Source organism: Anser anser (genome assembly GCF_964211835.1).
Source record: "Anser anser genome assembly, chromosome: 9".
Classification (NCBI taxonomy): domain Eukaryota; kingdom Metazoa; phylum Chordata; class Aves; order Anseriformes; family Anatidae; genus Anser; species Anser anser.
Window position 1 is genome coordinate 9423409 of NC_139729.1, and position 20820 is coordinate 9444228.

Consider the following 20820-nt stretch of genomic DNA (forward strand, 5'->3'; position numbering starts at 1 on the left):
CGGGGCGGCTCCGGCCCCCGCCCCGGGACCGCGGCGACGTCACGGGGAGGGGATCCGTGAATATTCATGAGCGGGGGGGGGAAAGGGGGGGCTCCGGGCTCGGCCGCCCCCAGGGGGCAGCGCCGCCGCCGCCGCGCCCGGCCCCGAGGATGGCGAGGAGGGAACGGGCAGCACCCGGGCGCGGGTACGGGGGGCTCCCCGGGGGGAGCCGGGGAGGAGCAGGTGGAAGCGCAGGGCCCCGGGCAGCGACGGTGGAGGAGGGTTGGGATTTGGGGAGGGGGCGGCGGCGCCGCGCTGCGGGGCTGCCCTGAGGAGGGGGCGGCCGGGGAGCGGAGCGGCCCCGTGCGGGTGCTGGGCGCCCTCCTGCACGGGGCCGTCCGAGGCGTGCCGGGGCAGCGCTTGCACAGAAGGCACCGCGGTCACTGCAATGAGCAGTGGGGCTGGGGGCTTTGCCGTTAACCCCTCGCATTGCCCCTCTCTCGCGCGCTGTGTGCGGGGCACCCTGCGGAGCTGGAGCTGGAGCTGGGTTCCCAGCTCCCACCCGCACGGCGAGTGGCAGCGCTTTGGGGCACGGCTGCAGGACCCCAAGCCCTTTCCCAGCCCCGAGAGACACCCTGTCGGCTGGGAATGCACGTTTTCTGCTCCACTTCACCCAGACAAAGACTCTCCAAGTTACACCAGTCACGATAAACTTCTAATGCCCGTTTTGCTCGCTCTCTAATTAGAGTTATGGAAACGGCTCTCTTGTAGTCTCTTATAAGATGGAACAGAACAGGCACAGAGAAAAATGAGGGAAAGTCAGCAGTAAAATAATTTGGCATACCAGCCAGCAATGCAGGGAACAATTTTTGCTTGCATTCAGTTGTTTCTCATCTTCCTCAAAGGGTGGTTTTTTTTCCATGAGGAATGTGTTTAAGTCACGCCTATCAGTTAAGAGGTAGCCCCTCCATCCCCACCGCATTACCTGTGTCAGATAACAGCCAGGGCTTCCTGCAAACAGCTCAGCAGCACTCAGGCCATGGTGCAAGGCTGGATCCCACTTCCCTGTGGGCATGCGAGAGCGCGCTGCTGCCAGGCCTGGGAGACCTGCCCTGCACGCTGCAGCTCGTTTCCTGCCTGAGCCCTGTGGTGCTGAGCTCACACACACCTGGAGGGAATTGTTAAATGCAGTGCTGACAGGTTTCGCTATCAACAAGAGTGGAAATCAGGGGGTAAATCCATGTGGACCTGGCCACAATTGTCTGCGTTTATAGCAGACTGACAAAAATTGCAAAGCCATAGATGGCACTTTAAAATCTATAGGATTTTAGTTTGTTAACTTTATATATGTTGCAAGCAGCACCAGAAGTCTGTAATACAACATCCCACTTGCTGAAAAGGTAGACATATGACCTATGGATTAACACATCAATGTAAATCCAAACACAGAAACAGCAAGACTTAGAGGAAGTTAAATTGGTTAATAATCCTCTTTAAATATTAGTCTATTAGTCTTTATTATAATTGATTTGGTGGTGATACCTGGACAGCGGCTTTCCAAAGTAGATGCTGTACAAGATATCTCTTTTCTCGGGCAACTTAGAGTCCAAATACGCGAGACAGATAACTGTAATGAGAAGGGACAAGTGCTGCCCCATTCCTCAGGCAGGGAGCTGAAGACAAAAGATGAGGAGGTTTCACCCATAGATAGCATTGTATTGGCATCAGAGTCAAAACCTATTTCAGATCTGGTACCCAACTGACATTGTTCTCTTTACCTTGTACTTCCTTATTGCAGTGACAGCCTGGGCGTTGCACGGTCATCTTGTGGCGTCATATACCAGTGATGGAGGCAGATGGACAGAAATAATTATAAATGATGATGGTATAGCACTATACAAAAGCTTAAAGTAAACCATTGCCATTAAGGCTTGCACTTTATGCTGCTCTGCAACCAGGTCTGTTCATTAACGTCTACTGTCTTTACCAGGGCTTTAAAAAGCAAAAAGTCAAGTAGGAAATCCTCTATTCACCCTACTCTTTCTGTCTAATCATTGTGCACTTGAAGGAGTGTATCTTTCAATTCTTGCTTATATGAATTTGTGACACGATCTATATTTGTGTGTAGGAAAATGTGTCATTTAATCCAAAACAGGACATTACCGAAGGGTTACCTCTGACCTGAGATCCATCCATTCACGTCACATTCACACCACCTCTGAAAATCAAGAGCCTGCACCTACAAGTGCAAAAACTCACTTTGTTCTGACATGCTTTATTGGTCTTGTAAAATAGAAATTATAAAACAAAGGGGAAAAGGTCGTAGTCATGCATTCACTGAGAGTTATTGACACAGACCTGGCATCAGAGGCAGTCAATCAGAAAGATCCATTTCAGTCTGGAGGTGTAAAGATTATTTTTATCATAATTTCCCCTGTGTGGATTCAAGATACTGCTGGAGGAAGGGATTTAACCCCAAGAGACAGTTTGCTGAAGAAACCGGGGTAGCTCCAAGGTCAGGGTCAATCCTATCTCATTATCAGGACATCTAGCTGGGGTCTTTAACCATTGTGATGATCGCATTTTCTAAATAAAAGTTGATAGCATCGTGGTGAATATCGGTTATCCTAAGTAAAGAGGAAGTGACAGCTTAGGAGAAATATTTAAGTAACATTCAGGTACAAAGTGGTATTACTGTATTGTTAAGGGTATTAGGCTGTTAATTAAAAAAAAAAAAAAGTATCAGAAATAAAAAATCTTGAAAGAACATTCTTTTTCAGCATTATAAAAGTCACCTTGTCATTCTTGCCTGTGATTTCAGTGCATAAATATACACAGCTCAGATCCTATAGCAAGCCCCACAGTAGTGTTCCTTATAGGAGCAGGGTCTTAGGTTCGACTGTTTTTTGTTGCTTCATTTTAGGACATTGCTCTATGTTTGCATAACACCAGAATGGGGAAGCGCACAATCTCCTTGGGTGCCTAAAGCCATGATTTTAACAGTGTTAAACCTAATCTATAGTTAAAAATAAATAAATAAACAACCCACAGGAATCTAGATTTGATTACACTTATGAGAAGCTTATTTATTACTAACAAGAATGGCAATATGTTATCCTGTTGGGAAAACACAGGGAGAGGAGAGATGGGAAGGGCAGCATGCATGCTGTTTTAAAGAAGAAAATAGATTAAAAATATAGCATTATGGAGCATGCATTTTAATACAATACTTAAAAGTCTGGTTTTGCAATCACAGAATAGAGAGATAATAAACATCCACTTTTGTAATACAATGGAAGTAGGATTCGTTTCTGCTAGCCATATAAAGTAACACTTTCTGCATGCACCAAACTCTGCAGCAATGACACTGATGTAATTTTTTCTTTACAGCAAGTTCGAACTAGGCCTAGGGTCTTCCTGATTGTGCTTTTGCTCCATTGGTTCAAACCCGCCCCGAAAGTCAGCGGAACCAAACTAAAAGCTGCAGCGTTATGCTATTGCTGCCACAGGTTCTGCTGCTTCTCGGGAAGTTTGCAGGCATTTCTCTACAGACATACTCAGGTCAGTAGCTTTTAATAAATAAGTAAGGTGGCTATCAAGTAGAATAGAACAAACAGCCCGAGAAATGAGTTTAAATACAAACATTACTTTCCATATATGCTGCAACTGCTAATGTATTAATTAAACAGAAGAAAATATATTTAAATTATTTATCCTTAATAAATGAACCATCTGAATAATAAATGTGCTCCGTAATCCCTGGGATGTTTATTTTAAAAAAAAGGCTCTTTTGCAAAAGGAAGAACCACAGAGAGGGTGGAGAGAGAACCGCATCTGCTAAACCAGCATTAAGAGCCCAGCCAAGGCCAAGCAGCTCCAGCACTGGCAATCTGCGCTGCCACCACCCGTCTGCATTGCCCCTCATTATCAGTGTATAACGCTGTCATTGCCATTTACGAATGCAGGCTGGAACAGAAGCCTACATCTTCTAACACTTAGAAAATAAGCAAGTAGTTCTTCATCTCTGATATCTGAAGCTGTAACAGTGAAACCCTCTGCTTTTAAACTCCCTGCTTTTGTTATGCTCTTAAATTTTAATAGACATTGGCCTTACTTTGGGCTCCATAAAAGGCTCATGATTTTAATTGTTATTTCAAAAAGCAGTATTTGTTTTAAATGTATTATGAGCCTTGCTTGTTTTTTATAATGCAAGATCGCTAAATAAAATCATGTTATATGCTAATTAAATCTCACTCCATCACATAGAAGTAGCCCTTTGATGGACACGTGTATAAAAGACTTGTGTCTGGCAGAAAATGAAGAGGGCGATTCGGGAGGAGATATGACTCAGTTCCGAGCTAGCGGCCTGTTACGGTCATGCTCCTGGCTGCGCTTTCTTTAGCAAGAATTATATAACAAGTCGTGACAGCACATTCTCTCCAACAGTCCTGCAGTACTTTTTGCAAGATAGGGATCTTCTATCTGAATTTCTTCCTGACTGATTAGATACCACCTACCTAAATTCCCCATAAAATTTGAGTTGGAGATTGTACTCTTCACGGACACAATGATTTTATGCACAGCAGTGTGCTGAATCTCCAGAAAGATACAGAAAGCAACATATTCAGGTCGTTTACTGATAGAATCCACAGCCAATTGCTCAACTCTTTATCAGTGTTTTTATTGTTTTCCTTTTAATGAAAGTAAGATTCTCACTCTGTTTTAACATTTACCAATGAGATAACACCTGCTAGGTGTTTGCCTTTTCATTTTTAGTGGTGAGATGAAATGCAGAGTACTGTTATCCTTCTTTGGTGCTACCTGTTTTGGATCTTTCGTTTAATATATTATTTTACGTGATTAAATTCGAGTTTGGAAGCAGAGATCTTTTTTTCTCTTTTTATCTTTTTTTTTTCCCATAGCAATAATGAGATTGTCAGCAGAGTACAAGGAAATGAGTATATCTCTTACTAATTTTTAATGAATCTAGCACAGGGTTTTAAATTTGACATCAGGTCTAAATCGGCAAAAATACAGTACAAGGTAAAAATTAACACTAGGAATGGTGAATAAGTATTTTGCTTACAGCCAAGACTTAATGTCAACAAACTTAAACCAGGAACACAGTGAATAATGTCTGTTTATTTGTTTAACTCGACCTACAAAGGAATCCTAGTTTTAAAGCAAACAAACAAAAACGTTACTATTGTGAAAGGTTTTCTTCCTAGCCCAGATAATTTTGCATATCCAAGGCCAGACATGGTCGGGCTCAGTCACCAGTGAAACACTCAGACCAGCGGGACAGGGTCTCTCATAAAGGGCAGGAACCGGTAGGTACGGAAGCGCCAGTAATGACAACTTGTTAACCCAGCTCAGTAACAGCCAAGTTACTGAGCAAAATGCAATTGTGACAGCTGTCAAGAAGTGTTGGCAATCTCACGTTTACATTTAAACGCTTTGTTGTTTGTTCAGGTAAGATGCCATGTTTTGCCATTGCCCCCTTCCCTCCGTCTCCCCCCCAGTCTCTTTTGTGAGAGTGTTCTCGGTGTCATTGCAGCTATTAAATAGGTAACAACCCTTCTCAGCTCTCCTATTCTCCCACATTTGAGTCCCAGAAGCAATAAACCAGTTTTATTTGGCTGTTAGTAAGAGACCGTATGACCAGAGCTGCCACAGTGGGCCGTGGGGCCTAACTCAACATATGAGATAGTGCGGCCTTATGCCGTTGGAAAGGTGACAGATCAGCACCTGTACCATGGCTTGCATCAAACGGAGAATGAAAAGTTAATGTAGGGTGCCTGGCACGAGTGTGTAATGCTCTCTTCGGATTATTAGATCACGAAATTGGTGCTGCTTTACAACCAGCTGAACTAGGGTCTTTCTTTGTGACCCATTTTTTCCATAGTCAGAGATGCAAAAACGTGGTCTTCTGGAACACTGCGTCAGCTCTGCATGGCATGGACTTCATGCTTGCTGAACTTAAATGGCAGCACTTTAGACAACCTCAAATATTCAGAGGAAGTAAGGACGTTAGTATGCCATCCAAACTGCAGCAGTTTCAGTTTTGAAAGCAAATGCCATCACCTGAAGACACAGTAGGCAAATTCTCTAATTCTTCAAAGCATTTATTTCTTCTTCCTCATATTTTCTCCTTCAAACCAACAAATTTTCTGCTAAGTTCCATTTTACAGGACATGCATTCTGTAAACAGCATGGTAGAGATGGAAATTGGTACCCCTTTGTGAGGGTTATAGCCCATGTTAATTCATGATGCTTTTCTGTCAGCTTTGTACAGACTTTAAGCAAGATGTGAATCCCTGTAGGGATATGAATATAGCTATTTTAATGTGTGGAGGGGGAAGAACATTAAATATCAAACATAACCTTTGAAGCCTAACTAAAAATGCAATTTGGGAAATTTTTACAAGTACTGAAGAGAAAAATGACACCATTTCTATCTATCCTGAGTGGCCTTTATAGGGCCACTCTAGCCCCCATAAGACTGCATAACAAAACTTGCACAAAATCTGCTTTTCATGCCCTTTGCCTTCTTTAGAAGTTTTTCAGTTCTCATACGTTCTCCCATGAACTTTTAAATGAACAACTAGTTTTTCTTCTTCACCCTCGGTATTCTCCATATGAATCAATACCTACTGCTCCTACCATTCTCTAATTTCTGTACATTTTCTTCCTGAAGTTCTAGAACAAAGTCTTAGATTCTAAATTAGGGTAAACTGGCATACAACTTGTGAGTTTGTAACAAACATCTGTCATTGTAAACTAATGCTTAAATACCCTCTATTTATTCATCAGAGAGCCATCACAGATTGCCATTACCAATTCACAACCTTCAAAATGTAGAGAAAAAATAAATAATTAAAACAAAACACCTCTTCAGGAAGCTAATATTCTAACACACAAATACAGTTAAAGCTTGGAATCACTATATGGCTACTAATATCCTTGTAGCTGCTGCCTTTCCAATTATTCGGTTGCCAGTTTATACTAGACTGAACATGAAAAATGATGTGGATAAAGATTTTCCAGTCACTATAAACTTTCCTCCTCAAGCTAAATTTGAACTAGATACTTTCTATTGATGTTCTTTATTTTTTGATTGATAATATTTTTTAATTTCCCACCTTTTCCTCCATGTCTGATTTCTCTTGATTATTATAATCATATAATCTTATACATTGTACATTTTGTTTGCATTCTTCTAACTTCTTGATAGTAACCATTTTAGATTTTATTGTTTGATTTGAGCTGCAGAGTGCTCTTGCATGTAGACTGATCAGTTAGCAAGACCTGGTATTTACAGAAGGTAATCCTTTCAGTAGGAACCTAGTTGAGGAGTGACATCCAGAGACATACGGAGCTCGAGGCATGCTGGAAAATCAGAAGAACCTAGCTGCAGCGAGTCAGAGAACCTATGCTGTTGGGTTTTTGTTTGTTTATTAGTTTAGTTTTGTATTTTTTCACCCTCCAGATCCTAGGAATAATATGAAGAAAAAGATCCAGACAACATATGTGCATCACAGGAAATCAAAGTAGTTGGATACTCTTTTCCAGCAGTACATCACGTTGCACAGTTGCATCATTCATGGCTTTTACTGTTCTAAACGCATTGGTTTCCTGTTCATTAAACACACTCTTGTATGTAGGAAGGAAACTATGGGATTTTTGTGGTTCTAAACAGTGACCATATCACAAAGATGAAGAAAAAATGGATTGGAAACAAGTTGTTGCTGAAATACAATGATTTCCAAAGATGATAAATAATGGAAAAAATCACATCAGAGAGATTCAGTGCTGAAATACATCCACATAGCTATCCACATGAATCTGAGAGCTTCAACTTTAACAAAAAATCATCTGAAACCAAACAAATGAATTGCAGTCGAGCCTTTATGAAAAATGATTTTGAGAGGCCCAGGGTGACTTCAGAGAGGAATCACATATACAGGACAGAGATAGCAGATTTATCATTCCAGGAGGCGAGATGAATTCTTAAAAATATAACCATATCCATCTGGCTTGCTGGACTAAAGGAAGTAAAACCACTGAAGAGTTCAAATCCTAGAACAATTCCAAATGCAGTGCTATCCCTTCAGCATAGATTTAGGTAAAACAATATTTTTCTTACTCACAGGAAACTGTAAGGCATCCAAGGACAAATAAGCAACCAATAGCATAGAACTTAAGCAAGTAACATTTTCCTACACGTGAAGCAGTTCAGGGCAAAACATCTGAAAGGAGGCAGAAAGGATTCTCCTAGGTGCATTTTCTGAGCAAAACCTGCCTGGTTGACCAACACTAATGTCAGATTAAGTGGTCACTACCAACAGATGCCAGTAACCTGGAGAAACAGTTCATTGAAACACCATGCATCCTACCAGTCCCGTTCTTTATCACTCTCTTCACTGCTAGAAAATGTTTATTAGCAGCTGCATAAATGAGGTTAAAGGACTTATTATTCCCTTTTCATCCACTCACTTTCCGGCAACACAACACAGGATTTTGGATTAAATGTATTTATTTTTTCTATAGAATATCATTAGTGAAAATGCTCTGGTTTGGAAAATTACGTTTTGCTACAGTTTCAGGGAGCGTGTTAGTCTTCCGAGTAATTGAGAATTCCCTATTCTGAGGACTGCAGGTTTCAGTCAAAGCTTGTGCTAGGCAATGAATTCAAAATGAATGTGTTAGCCCATTAAGTGCCTCAAATACTACAATAAATAGACTAACAAAATTAAAAGGAAAAGAAACAGAGCTTTTCTCAGAGAGCTGCATTTTCTTACTATCTCATTAGAGTCTTGCTGCAGAGACTGCAAATTTCCCAGTGAAATTTCTTATCACCAATAATCAGTTGGCAGGTATTACTTAGCTGTAGCCTAACACGATTAGCATTTGTATATCATCTATCACTGGCAATGACAAAGCAGCTTCTATGTTTTAGTAACTTAACAGTTCGAAAAGGGCCACAACTTAGTTTTGATAATATGAAAAAGCATTGTCATACAAACATTATTATTCTTCAAAAGCTCCTAGGGTTTGATAGTTACCAATTCATAGATTAAGCAAAAGACGTGATTAAATTACCAAGAAACACTAAGCAGTGTGAAATTATTTCAGGTGTCCATGAATCAATAAAGAGCGTCCTGTGCCATGACTAGGTTAAAATTGCCTGTTAATCAATAGCAATGATCGATTTCCCTAAAATGTTTTTTAATAAGCACATTGTTATTTTTGCCTACTTCGGTTGGAGGTTTGAGATGCCAATAATGCTCCTGATAGCCACGCTCTGAATGCAATTCCACTCTGAAAGAGAAAGCAAGCCTCACAGCTCCTGTTCGAAAAGGCCACCAGCTCCTTCCTGCCACCATGGCTCTTCCCACGTGAGCCCCTAAAGCATCAACAGGACGCCTTTGGACAGCAGCTGCAGAACTGCACAGAATCATCACCTCTACTAAGCTCTAGGAAGGCTGCATAGAAAAGGAAATTAGTGCACAGGAGCCACCGAAGACCTGTTGCAACAGAACAAACTCTGATCTGACCAAGGTAAGCGGCTGTTTTCCATCCCGGTATTGAGACACTGTGGCGCTTGGGAGGCAATGCATGGCGGGGATGCTAGGTGTAGAGACAGAGGTTGACCACACAGATTACTTTGGTTTCATCTGGACTCACTGGTACGCAAGGTCTCAAAGCACCTCTCCCATGGCTGTCATTTGGTTTAAGTAAATAGCATCACACCCCATTGGGCCAAGCAAAGAGAGTGATTGAGCATCTAGAACATTCAGCACAAGCTTTCTATTTGTCAGCTGTTCCTGCCTTTAAGTAAACCAATTGGTTTTATGTTTTTATGGTTTTATTGCATATCAATTACATCAAGAGTTTGATTTTTTTTTTTAATAAGTGCAAGATCAGCATCAAACTAGGTACTAAAATCATTAAAACAAAAACACTTAGATAAAATTGAGTTAAGACTGAAAAAGTAAAATTATCATTTTACTTTGGCTCAGGTGCACTTTTCAAGCAAAACTGTCGTCCCAGCCTGCCATGCCTTGTTCACGCTGTGGAGCAATTGCAGAGTACATGAACTGAATTCTTGACAAATGGCATTAAACAGAGGATGTGGTCCTCTGATGGGTGACCACACTTCGTGCACTCCAGCTCTTAATGGCTGTTCAGTCCATAGGACTGGACCAGGGTAAAACTGAAGACTAAACTATTCATGAACTATGTATAGTGAACAAGTGGACAGAGATTTCTCAGCAGCACAACTTTATTTGTTAGACCTCCTCCTATTGCACAGCATTCCTTGCTACTGTATGCAAAACTCAAATGTGTTTTACTGATATGTAGTTGATTTCACATGTCTCTCTGAAAATCAGCACCAATCTGGTAAGTGTTGTGCATTTTTCTTGAAATCAAATAATTTAAAAACCTGAAAGTGGACAACTAGGAAGTGTAGGCATTTTTGCTGTTCTAGGATCATTCTTTGAACTTTCCATAGACCTTTTTCCCCCATTTTCCTTGCCTGAGGAATTATTTCTGGGGGTGTCATGCAGAAAGACCTACTTTTTGGATGTTGAGTTTGCACTTACATTTTTCTCCTTACATGCACAATAATAGTTGTGCATGTTTTTGACCCTAGCTGTACAAGGTGCTGTCAAATATTGATCTGATTTGTTTAATTGGTTTTGTATCTTTGCTCTGGCACAGGGATTTAGTAATCACATGGTGACAAGCATTTCTGCATTCTGTATTACTTAAATACCTTCCTAGCTCCTGGACAGTTTAAATGTGTACATATGAAGTTCACATTCTGCAAACCTTCAAGTGATTAAAATTTAATTTCTAAATGTTTGCAGGAGTCAAATAAAGTCAACCTGAATTAAATTTTCAGTCCAAATGAATAATGGTAAAATAATTTTTCTAGTGCTTATCCAGCTTTGCCCATTTTGCCTTAGTGAACCTCAGCAGGTTAGCATGTAGGCAAGGACTCTGCTATGAATTTATTGTATATATTTTATGTCCTAAATAAACATAAAGGGATTTTGTGTGCATTTGCAGAAGAAATTAATCTCTTGAGGAAAAAAAAAAATTATGAAAAGGCATTCTTGTTAAAAAGAAAAAGGCCAAGGTTGCAACAACCTGACCCCAGTACCATAGCCTTTGTTATAGCCTTTGTTTAAGAAATTATATGTGAGTCACTGTCTTGTTTCTATCTGTATCTTGTCATACAAATTACTCTTTGACAGAGAGCTGATATCTCACCAAAAACCATTATAAAAACATAATTACTACTTCTGCATCATTAATCTGAAAGAGCAATATGTTTCTGCACAAATGGAAGTGAGTTAGGAAGATCTGCCAGTCCACGGTATCTCAGATGTACAATAAAACTGTTAATTAACAGAACTGAGACCTTTGTGAGGCCTACATAGTGTAATCTCCATAAAAAATAAAAGCAAGAACTGGGGACAGGTTGTAATTCTGGACATGCTACCACTTCTCTGGGAATTCTCTGAGCATGAGATATCCTACAGCATTTTCCTGTGATAGCTGTAGCTATCAGTTTCCTGCTCTTTTCTTTTCTCACTCAGGTTCACCCTGGAATGGGAAACAGGGCAAGAACTTCCTTCCTCACCCCATTCGTTGTCACTCAGATGCTCAGTTTTCAAGCAATGTGCTCGTGACTGAATATTTCAAAGGAAGATTAAATGCATATTTTTAGCCCATTCTTTGTTGTGTTTTTTTTTTTTTGCCTTCTTTAAAACATTTCTATCATCCAGTATCTCCATAGTATTCAATGAGCAAGTTATGTATAAATGTGGATTTGTGATTAGTCTTGAATGTGCCCCAATTGCTGACTTGTAAATACAGCATCCTTTGATGGCATTGCATGGTTCTGTGTTTTTCACATTAACAAACACCCTAAAAAGGCATCTGATGATGTAGTGCAGGTTAACGATTCAGCTTTCCGAAATGACAAATCAGACAGGAATAAGAGGAAAATTTAGGAAAACTGAAGCCAAGGAAAAACAGAGGTGAAAGTTCTGCAACATTTTCCAGATCAAAGACAGCTTTATATGTGAAAGAGCTGTAAAATTTGACCCTGCAGAGAGTTATAGTACACTAAGTTTAGAAAATAGCTGAGAAGATGTAATATCGAATGTTGCCAGAGTCTTCAAAACATTTGTTCTGTGGAAAAGGTGCTGTGCTGCTTTCTCTGCTAAATTGTCTATAAACACGTCAGCTGTACTGCTAGTAGATCCTTGGGGATGATAATCATGGGCACAAGTTAGAAGGAAAACCATCCAAAGATGCTCAGATCTCATGCACCCATTGTTGCCAGGTATGTGAGAGCTCTAAACGAGCAACATGGAAATTCCTACCAAAGAAACTTGAGCTGATCTCAGAGTTAAGGGGAGTTGGGGCTGAGAAACGATGCTGATTCCCCACAGCAGAGCACACACTACTTCATCTCGTGTGTACCGCGAAGAGGAATTGGGTTGAACTCGCTAGGCTATCACACAAGAAACACAAGTGAGACTCACTAGATTATGCAAAAAATAGTTACAGCATTCATGTTAGAAATTCTGTTTTGCAAAACTAAACATTGCTCATTTAAGGCTTCTGAGGAAAAACTTAGGTTTTTTTTTTATGAGAACTATATTAAATTTTTAGACTTTAAATTCTCACAGCACCTCAGAACAGAAAGAGCAGGACAGCAAACTGAATGGTACAATCCCCCCCAAAGTGATAATCCTGTTTTTCTCCTCCAGTTACTAATATATAAACTATATTTTATCCTAGATTATTAATTACTGTCCTTATAAAGAGCTCTATTGTAACAAAACCATTTAATCTGTAGCAATAATTTATTACAGCACTATGAGTAGTTAAAAAAGAAAGAGCTCGTTTCAGACACAAAGAATTAACTACCACTGGTTTTCTTGAGTTTTGCCTTAAAACCTAGTGTCCAAAGGCTTGGAGCAAAACTTCCGGTGAGTTCAACTAGGCCAAGAAATCAGATCCCTAATCCAGTTTGAATTAAGTCACATATGTGAAATAGAGAATAATAAAGTTTAAAACTTGTTTCGCAAGACCACTTTTATTTTTTATTGAACTCATTCTGCACATTAACAGCAATACTCGGAGCTCTCACTAGACAAATTGGTGACTTGGCTTCCTTTAAGAAGCTTTGCTGTGAATCATTTGTAGCCAGGTACTTTGGGGTGCAAAGACTCAGACCGATAAGCTGTGCTCATCAATTCAAGCACAGAGCGAGCAGGGGATCTCAGTGGTCTCAGCTACAGTCCTAATTAAAATATGTTCAGGAAATGAGCTCAGGCACTGGCCAGCTGGTCAACCATTTGCTTGACCACTTGCTTGCTCCCTGGCCCCTTGCTGGCTGCTGCCAAGTCACAGTTCCCCAAGCTGTGAGGACACAGTCCCAGGACTAACTTGTGCCAGGGATCGTTCCCAATAGCCTGTAGGGACAACAGCTACAGGTAGAGCAGAGGAGACATAGAGCCAGCTGCACTGTGGAAAGAATACTGGTATTTCAGATATAATCAAAGGGATTTTTATTTTATTTTAATTTTTTAATCAAGAGAGATCTTGGCTACTTGCTGTTCTATAACAAAAGATAATATATACAGTTGTTTTCTGGCTTATACCATATTAAGAGGTTTTTCTTTCTTCTGTGTTTAATCTGATCTGATACTTCCTCTGAGTTTAAGCCTTTACTAATTTGCTAAGTGTTCACTATGCTTACTGCAGCTAACAAATTGCTTTGCTCTATTTTCCTTTTATCTGTTGCTTGCAGTGCTTTTGTTCCTTGTTCAACTGCTTGGGCTGTACATGGTATGTTCCTTTAAAGATAATTCAAATCACCAAATATGAATGTTTTTCAAAGCTATTTACTGCATATGTAACAAGTTAATTATTTCAAGACACATAAAATTCACAATTTAGACAGAAGAAAGATTTAGAAAAATAATACATGAAATATATATGTATATTATTGAGAGGATGAAGTGTGGCCATGTCAGCACATGGGCTGCTAAAAAAGGGGTTGGTGGTATTGGGATGCATTTAGAGAAGAAAGTCATATTCAAGTTGATTATTTCTTCTCCTTTGAACAATCTTTACATTAAAATCAAAATATTGCCTACATTATAAGTAACAGATCAATCAGAAGAAAAAAAAAAAGAGATAAAGAGATCAAATGAACAAAAATGAATTGCCTTCACAAAAATCTAACAAAATCAGTGAATAGTCTCAAAAATCAGTGATCACACTACAGTCAAGGTAAAAAGGCACATACAGACTGGAGACACATTTCTATCAGCAAGGCCCACTAATACAATGCTATTGAGGAACTTTTGTACCTAATTGTTTAAAGTAAAATAATCTATACATTCAAAGATGGAGAAATGTTACAAGAAAATCCTCATCACATTCTTGCCCTTACAGCCTGCCCTCATAAACTCTTTAAGGATGCAGGAGAATCTGAACCACATTGTTTATTAATTATACTACAACATTTTCTACAGAAAGATTTCAAAACATCTTGTCATTTAATTAAGTCTCACAGTTACTGTCTCCCCAGAAATGTATTAATAACTTTTACAGATGATTTTTTAATAATAACAGGTTTCAGTGCCCTGAACATTATCACACAGCACACTCATCATGGAACAGAAAAACTGTTCCCAAGGGGCAGAGGAGCAGGAGGGCAGGAGAGCCACCCCACACTGCTTCTTTGCACCACTGGGAGGACGGTAGCCCTTTTTTTTTTTTATGGAAAAAGCTACCAGAATGTCTAGAGAACTGAAAAATACGTTTTGCACAGACCAAGTAGAAAGTTCAATCTATTAATTTTGTCAAAACACATCAAGTAAATCTGGAATCAGTTAGATAGAATCAAGATAAGTAAATTACAAGGCCATTTAATTTAGTAGACAAAAATCAGGAAAAAGTGCCAAAAGCTGACAATAGAAATAAGATGAATTTTGTTTTTATAGAATGAATTAGTTATTGGAGCAGATTACCAAGAAAGCTGAGAAATTCTTCAACAGACAACATCTTTAACATGAGACCAGCTGCTATACGACCAAAAAAAAAACCAAAAACCAAAACAAACAAACAAAAAAAACAAACGGCCTACTGGAAGCTGTTTATAGAAACAGAAGGTAAAATATTTAGCAGTTAGCTCAGCTAAATGATCATAATGAGTCTTCATGACCTTAAAGACCATGAATTGCTGTGAAGCATGTGACTTCTGTGCAGATGCCTCCTTATCTTGAAAATGCTAAATTGCATGGTTCTTTGCTCAGCCCTTCCTGCTTTTTCAGAAGTAGCATACCTCACAGAAACAACATCTAAAGGAAGACATCAAGAGAAACTTCACATCAGGAGGAAGATCGAAATTCCTGCTCTCTGGATGATATTTTTGTTTGTTTCTAAAATTAGTCTTTTTAATTACTTTTTCTTAATTACCTTTTCTTTTTTCCTTTGCTCTAAGTAATTAAATAGAGATATTCCCTTGGTCATCTTATTAGTCACACTGCTTAGCTCTGAGATACACCCAGAAGAGTAAGAACCTCTCAGTCCCCATAGCAAATCATAGCAAACCAGCGAATGGGACAGCTTTATAAATAAGTGATGAAAAAAGTGAGGAATTAGAGCTTTCCGTCAAGCCCATATGGTTTAGAGGAGTGCCATTGATGAAAACTGTGGTAGAAGAATGCCAGTTTATAACCACCATAGGTCATGCACTCAAGAATCCTCACACTGGTAGGTGGATGGACAAGAACATGGATACTATGAGTAATGCTTTGTGTGTGTGTGTGTGAGCACAGAAAGTGAGAAGTTAGAAGAATGGGACAAAATAAAAACTGAAAAAAATAAGTGAAATATAGGTAAACATGGATCATGCTACATTTTGTTTTGCCACAATTTCTCTGCTTAAAAAGGTAAGAATAATATAAGGATTACCTAATAAAAGTTAGATTAAAGCTTCTGCTATTTTTTGCCCTCCAAATCTGCTATTCTAAAGGAGGTGAAGTGCTGATAATTAAAGAGTCTTCTTATCCAGGGCTATGATGAAAAGCTATATACAGATTTCAATTTCACATTATCTTTTTCATGTGGCAGTATCAGACTTCCATGCTGTGGGGGTGTCATGAATGCATATTAATAATTCAGTCATTTTTTATTCTCTGTGTTTTAATTTTGGTTAATATGATAATCCAGAAGTCGATTTTCTTTTAAATAAAATATAGGTGTTACAAATCTAAGATGATTGCAAAGAAATATCCTAAACCAAGCTGTGTACAATCATTCAAATGCTTTTTCCATTTCCTATTTCTGAACTAATCTATCTAGAAATTATCTTGAGAAGACGGAATAATTACAGTTCCAATTTCTTTGTATTCCTGTCAAATACACAGTATACAGGTGATACTGCCCAGGAAATTAACTGTGGAAGTCTTTGCAGGTTCTAACTAATGAAACTATTCCTCTTGAGCCCTTGTGAACTTTGCCTTATGGCACAAAACACAGTCCTTCAAAGCAAGCAATTTTGTGGTTTTTCTTTCTTCAAGAAATGGCCAGAAACTTTTCAGTGTGTGGCAGCAGCAACAAAGCAATTGATTGTTTTATCAAATAACTGGGTGCAGCACAATAAACGGGTAAGGGGGTTCTCTCAGAGATGTACAGATGCACAAGTTTTTGGTAATGCATGAGCACATCATCTGAAGTATGAGTGACCTAGGCGCTTGTCACGATATATTAGTGATATCCTGAGGTACCAGGTTTATAAGGAATAGGTGACTAAGGGTGGCCGGCAAGCTCTAAGGACCTCTCCCTATTTGGACCTAACCACTCTCAGAAGTGAGCCAATGGATATTTGCTTACTGGGTATTTTCCTTCAACTTCAGTCTACACTGGAAAGAGATGCTCTTGTTTAGAGTTCAGCTCTCATACGGAGAGAACTCAGACCAGCCTCATTCCCCTTAGCTGAAGGTTTAGCATCACAGGTAGCCTGATGTAAGAGAGTTTTGTCTTGTTTGGTGGGGAAAATATCTTCATAACCTGTCTTTTACTGCAGGAAGAGCCGGAGGACATCTCAGCAAGGTCTACGTAAGGAGGAGGCAGAAGGCATAGATGGTCAGTTTCCGATACTCCACAGTCACCACATTTCTTTTGGTCTTACCCGGATGAAACACAGCAGGAAGATGGAAAGCTTCATGTAGCCACTTGAGAAGACATTAGTAAGAGATGCAGTAACGTGATTTGAGAATAATGAAACTTATTGTCAAGATGCATAATATATCCTGACAGCTTTCATACACAGTGTTTTTATATTTATAAAATGGCCATTGCCCCTTGGCTCTTGGGCTGTGTGACTGTCTCAGGTGACTTTTTGCTCCAAATGATATGGGGATTCAAATCAAGAGGAAATGTTCAAATGATAAAGAGGGGGAGAAGGGGGAAGGACACGTGAGATCATTCTACTCAGGAGAACAAATTAAAATAAAATAAAGGCAGATCAGAATAAATCAAGACTTTAACAGAAGATTTTGAGATTTCCCTTGTATTCCCCAGCTTTGTTTTTCACCTAAAAGGATATTCATCTTAAATAAATGGGGAAAAAGAAAAATGTTTAAAAGATTGGTACAAAATACAACAGCAATGTTCTGCAGCAAGCACAATGAGTATAATATTAGTCTTTGCAACAGTGCTGGGACTTTCTACTTAGCTCTTTGTATTACATCCTTAGGCGATGTTTTCTGCAATTGGCACAGGAAGATCAGAGTATTCTTCCATCAGTGACAAAGTTGGGAATTTAGTTTCTTATTCCCTCAGCTTTCCAAACAAGATAGCACTTCAGTTAATATGATCAATTCAGGAGCATCTCTGAGGTTCCATTAGCTTCAAAGGTTGCAAAACAAAGCACACAATCTGCCTACATAATCTGTGGGCACCAACCATACATTGGACGCTATGAAGAGGTAATAACTCTCTGGTACTGCAACTTTATGGCTTCTCTTTTTCACTAGGACAGAGTGTACTATTCCCCTATTTTTAGGCAGAGCCAAACCTTACATCCACCTTGAGAAATGAGCAATTTCACAAAGACAGGCTTAAAGTAAATTCATGATAAGACAAGAGAATTACCAAGCCCTGAGAGAGAACATGTCATTCTCACCTAAATGTATTTTTATCAGCCTAGTCCACAGCATAGGTGATCTTTACACAAGCACACAGCAGAAGTTAAGAATCTCTAAAAATGACACTTTCTATGTGCAGGTGGAGCCCAAGATGTTATCCCTACCTAATTCCCTGGGAAATGGGGAAAAGACAAACCCAGAGCCCCATCCCACATGTCTGCGCCTTGGCTTACCACGAGGACAAACACATACTGGGGCCTCAGCCTGTGCTACAGCCCCGCTCCCAGGAGCCAAGAGCAGCCTGCCTCCACAGAGCAAAACTTAGCGCAGACCTGCAGAGGGAGGTGCCACCTTCTAGACCCCCCAGAGTAGCTGAAACCACCAGTGGAGCCTGTTAGGCAGCATTACAGGAGTGCCACAAGTGTTTCCATGAATATTTTTGTAAGTTTTATAATAAAATTTATGCAGTGCTTTCCTGACTGCTTATTTTAAAGTTTTCTTTCAGAACACTTAACATCTACACTCCTAACAATCCCTTACACCACATCCCAGTGGAAACCCACTCAAGCCCATGACTGGGCTGATCCAGAGACACTCTGATCATATAGGCAAGCTCCCTGGAAATCCGTGGGGAGCTCTGCATAAAACAGGGAGAAGGAACCATACCTTGAGACACACAGAAGACAAAATCTGCCATTTTACCAACTGGCAGGCTGTTGACTGACAGTACAGGGTTTCTCATTGCCCGTATCAATATCCTACAGACTCAAAGACTTACTTTCCTGAATTTCCTTTTTAAATTTGCATTCTTCATTCTAACTACATTGACCCCTATTAAAACTACAATAAAGGCAATCACTACTGTAGTGGTTATTAGAAATCATTATTTGCATTCAAGCCTCTTAAGGGTCTCTAGATTCTGCTTTGTGCTATGAAACCACAACTGGAGGGAAGAGGTATATGTCCTGAAAAATAAAAATTTTTCCCTTTTCACCATAAATAATAGTTATGTTATTTTTACCATAACTAATGCAAGGAAGACAGGAAGATGGGAAGATGCCTGGAAGAGAAAGATCTTTTTGATATCAAAGACACAGAAATGACTAATAGATATTTTGATTTCCGATAGAGATTTAAAATTGATGCTCTGTTCCATATGAACCCAGATATTCACACAAACGTCAGCCCTCCATGAGCACCAGAATCCATTACTTAGAAAGCAGCAGAGAGGAAGCAGGAGCCTAACGTATTTGTCAAACAAAATAATTTCCATGTTTAATTTTTTCATGGTTTATAAGAATCATAGCTATTTCAAGCAATGTGATAAACCTGCAGGTGTGTAAATCTGATTCCAAAGAGTAAAATCCAATAGGCTGCAAGTACCAAGCTTAGGAAAAAATATTTGGATAGAAATACATATCTTCGTTTCTTTATATTAGTAGCAACATTCTTATAACTGAGAATACTGAACAGTTTCAATCATAAAACACCATTTTTTACTAGATGATCTTTAAGGTTCCTTCCAACCCAATCCATTCTATGATTTAGTTGTAATTCCCAAAACACCAACTAAACTTCTTGGCTTAAAGTTTTGCTGAGATTCTACTTCATAAAAAGTTCCAAAAAAACTCTTTAGCATTTTAAAAAAATAAATCCAAACATTATTCTATATTTGTTTTCTTCATTTTAAAACTTTCTCATATCTGTACTGTTCAGCCTCTAGAACGGTTCTGTTTTGGAGCGCTTGAAAAGGGTCAGAGATGCACTTGTATTCACCTCCAATGAAATTTACTCAAGTCCATTTGAGAAACAGCCTCTGTAAAATTTCACTTTGCATGCTGGTGTTTTCTGCTTGTTATTAAAGCATGTAAATGAGCTCTAAAGATTAAGCTCTGTGTACTTTGAGCAAGCTCTATCACAGCTTTTCAGGGGCCAGCAAGGATTCCGCTTGCGTTTGCTGTAAGAGGAGTGCTGTGCTTGGCACGCAGCACGCGAGAGCAAGGCCCCGTGACACCTATGCTCCCCAGTCTGCCCCTCCGCTGTGGGCACAGAAGAGGAAGAGGAAGAAAATCCCGAGGGGAGCGCTGGGGAGCCGGCTGGGAGCAGGGCCTGCAGGGTGGTTGTGCTGCCAAGAGAGCCCTGAGAGCAGCGATTGCTAATGGTTTGCTGGCAGAGTACAGAAAAGAAAGATATATTGAGATACCATATAAATAAAGCTATACTGTAATATGTAGGAAACTAAATGAAACCCAGGCTAACCTAATTCCAGCATGTTCAAGCTTATTAGTGTTTGACTTGGAAACAGTAGGAGTGTGATGGGCACATGTGGGAGTTTTTCTGGGAGCAAAAGGAACAAAAAGGGCAGAATAGTAAGGAAGAAAGACATGATTGTTATTTATTAATCCTTAGAGTGGCTTGAAAGTTGCTAAGCACTGTAAAAACTCAGAATAAGTGACAATTCCTGTATAAGCATTTAAAATCTAAAAACATATCACAAGCCAAGAAGTAAGAGGCACAGCGCTTAGCTCTGGCTGTGTCAGTGGCAAAGGAGTACTTTTATTTGCTTTATGGGCAATAAATAACAAAAAACCTAGAAGACACAGTAGGACTGACAAGGCTGAGCAATCCTCACCAGACAGCGCACACGGCTAAT

The 20820-nt window shown here is 39.7% G+C and overlaps 1 long non-coding RNA gene across 3 annotated transcripts; it reads left to right on the forward strand.

Annotated features, from left to right (window-relative positions):
* Positions 1 to 8: 8 nt before the first annotated feature.
* Positions 9 to 19105, forward strand: LOC310904481. 3 transcript variants are annotated; one of them, XR_014588393.1, is made up of 4 exons: positions 9 to 184; positions 1778 to 1864; positions 9248 to 9540; positions 17105 to 19105. It is a non-coding gene; the product is annotated as an uncharacterized lncRNA (long non-coding RNA). The 3 variants fall into 3 exon arrangements; XR_014588394.1 differs by lacking the exon at positions 1778 to 1864 and having other exon boundaries at positions 13 to 184; XR_014588395.1 differs by lacking the exon at positions 9 to 184 and having other exon boundaries at positions 971 to 1864.
* The last annotated feature ends 1715 nt before the right edge of the window (positions 19106 to 20820 follow it).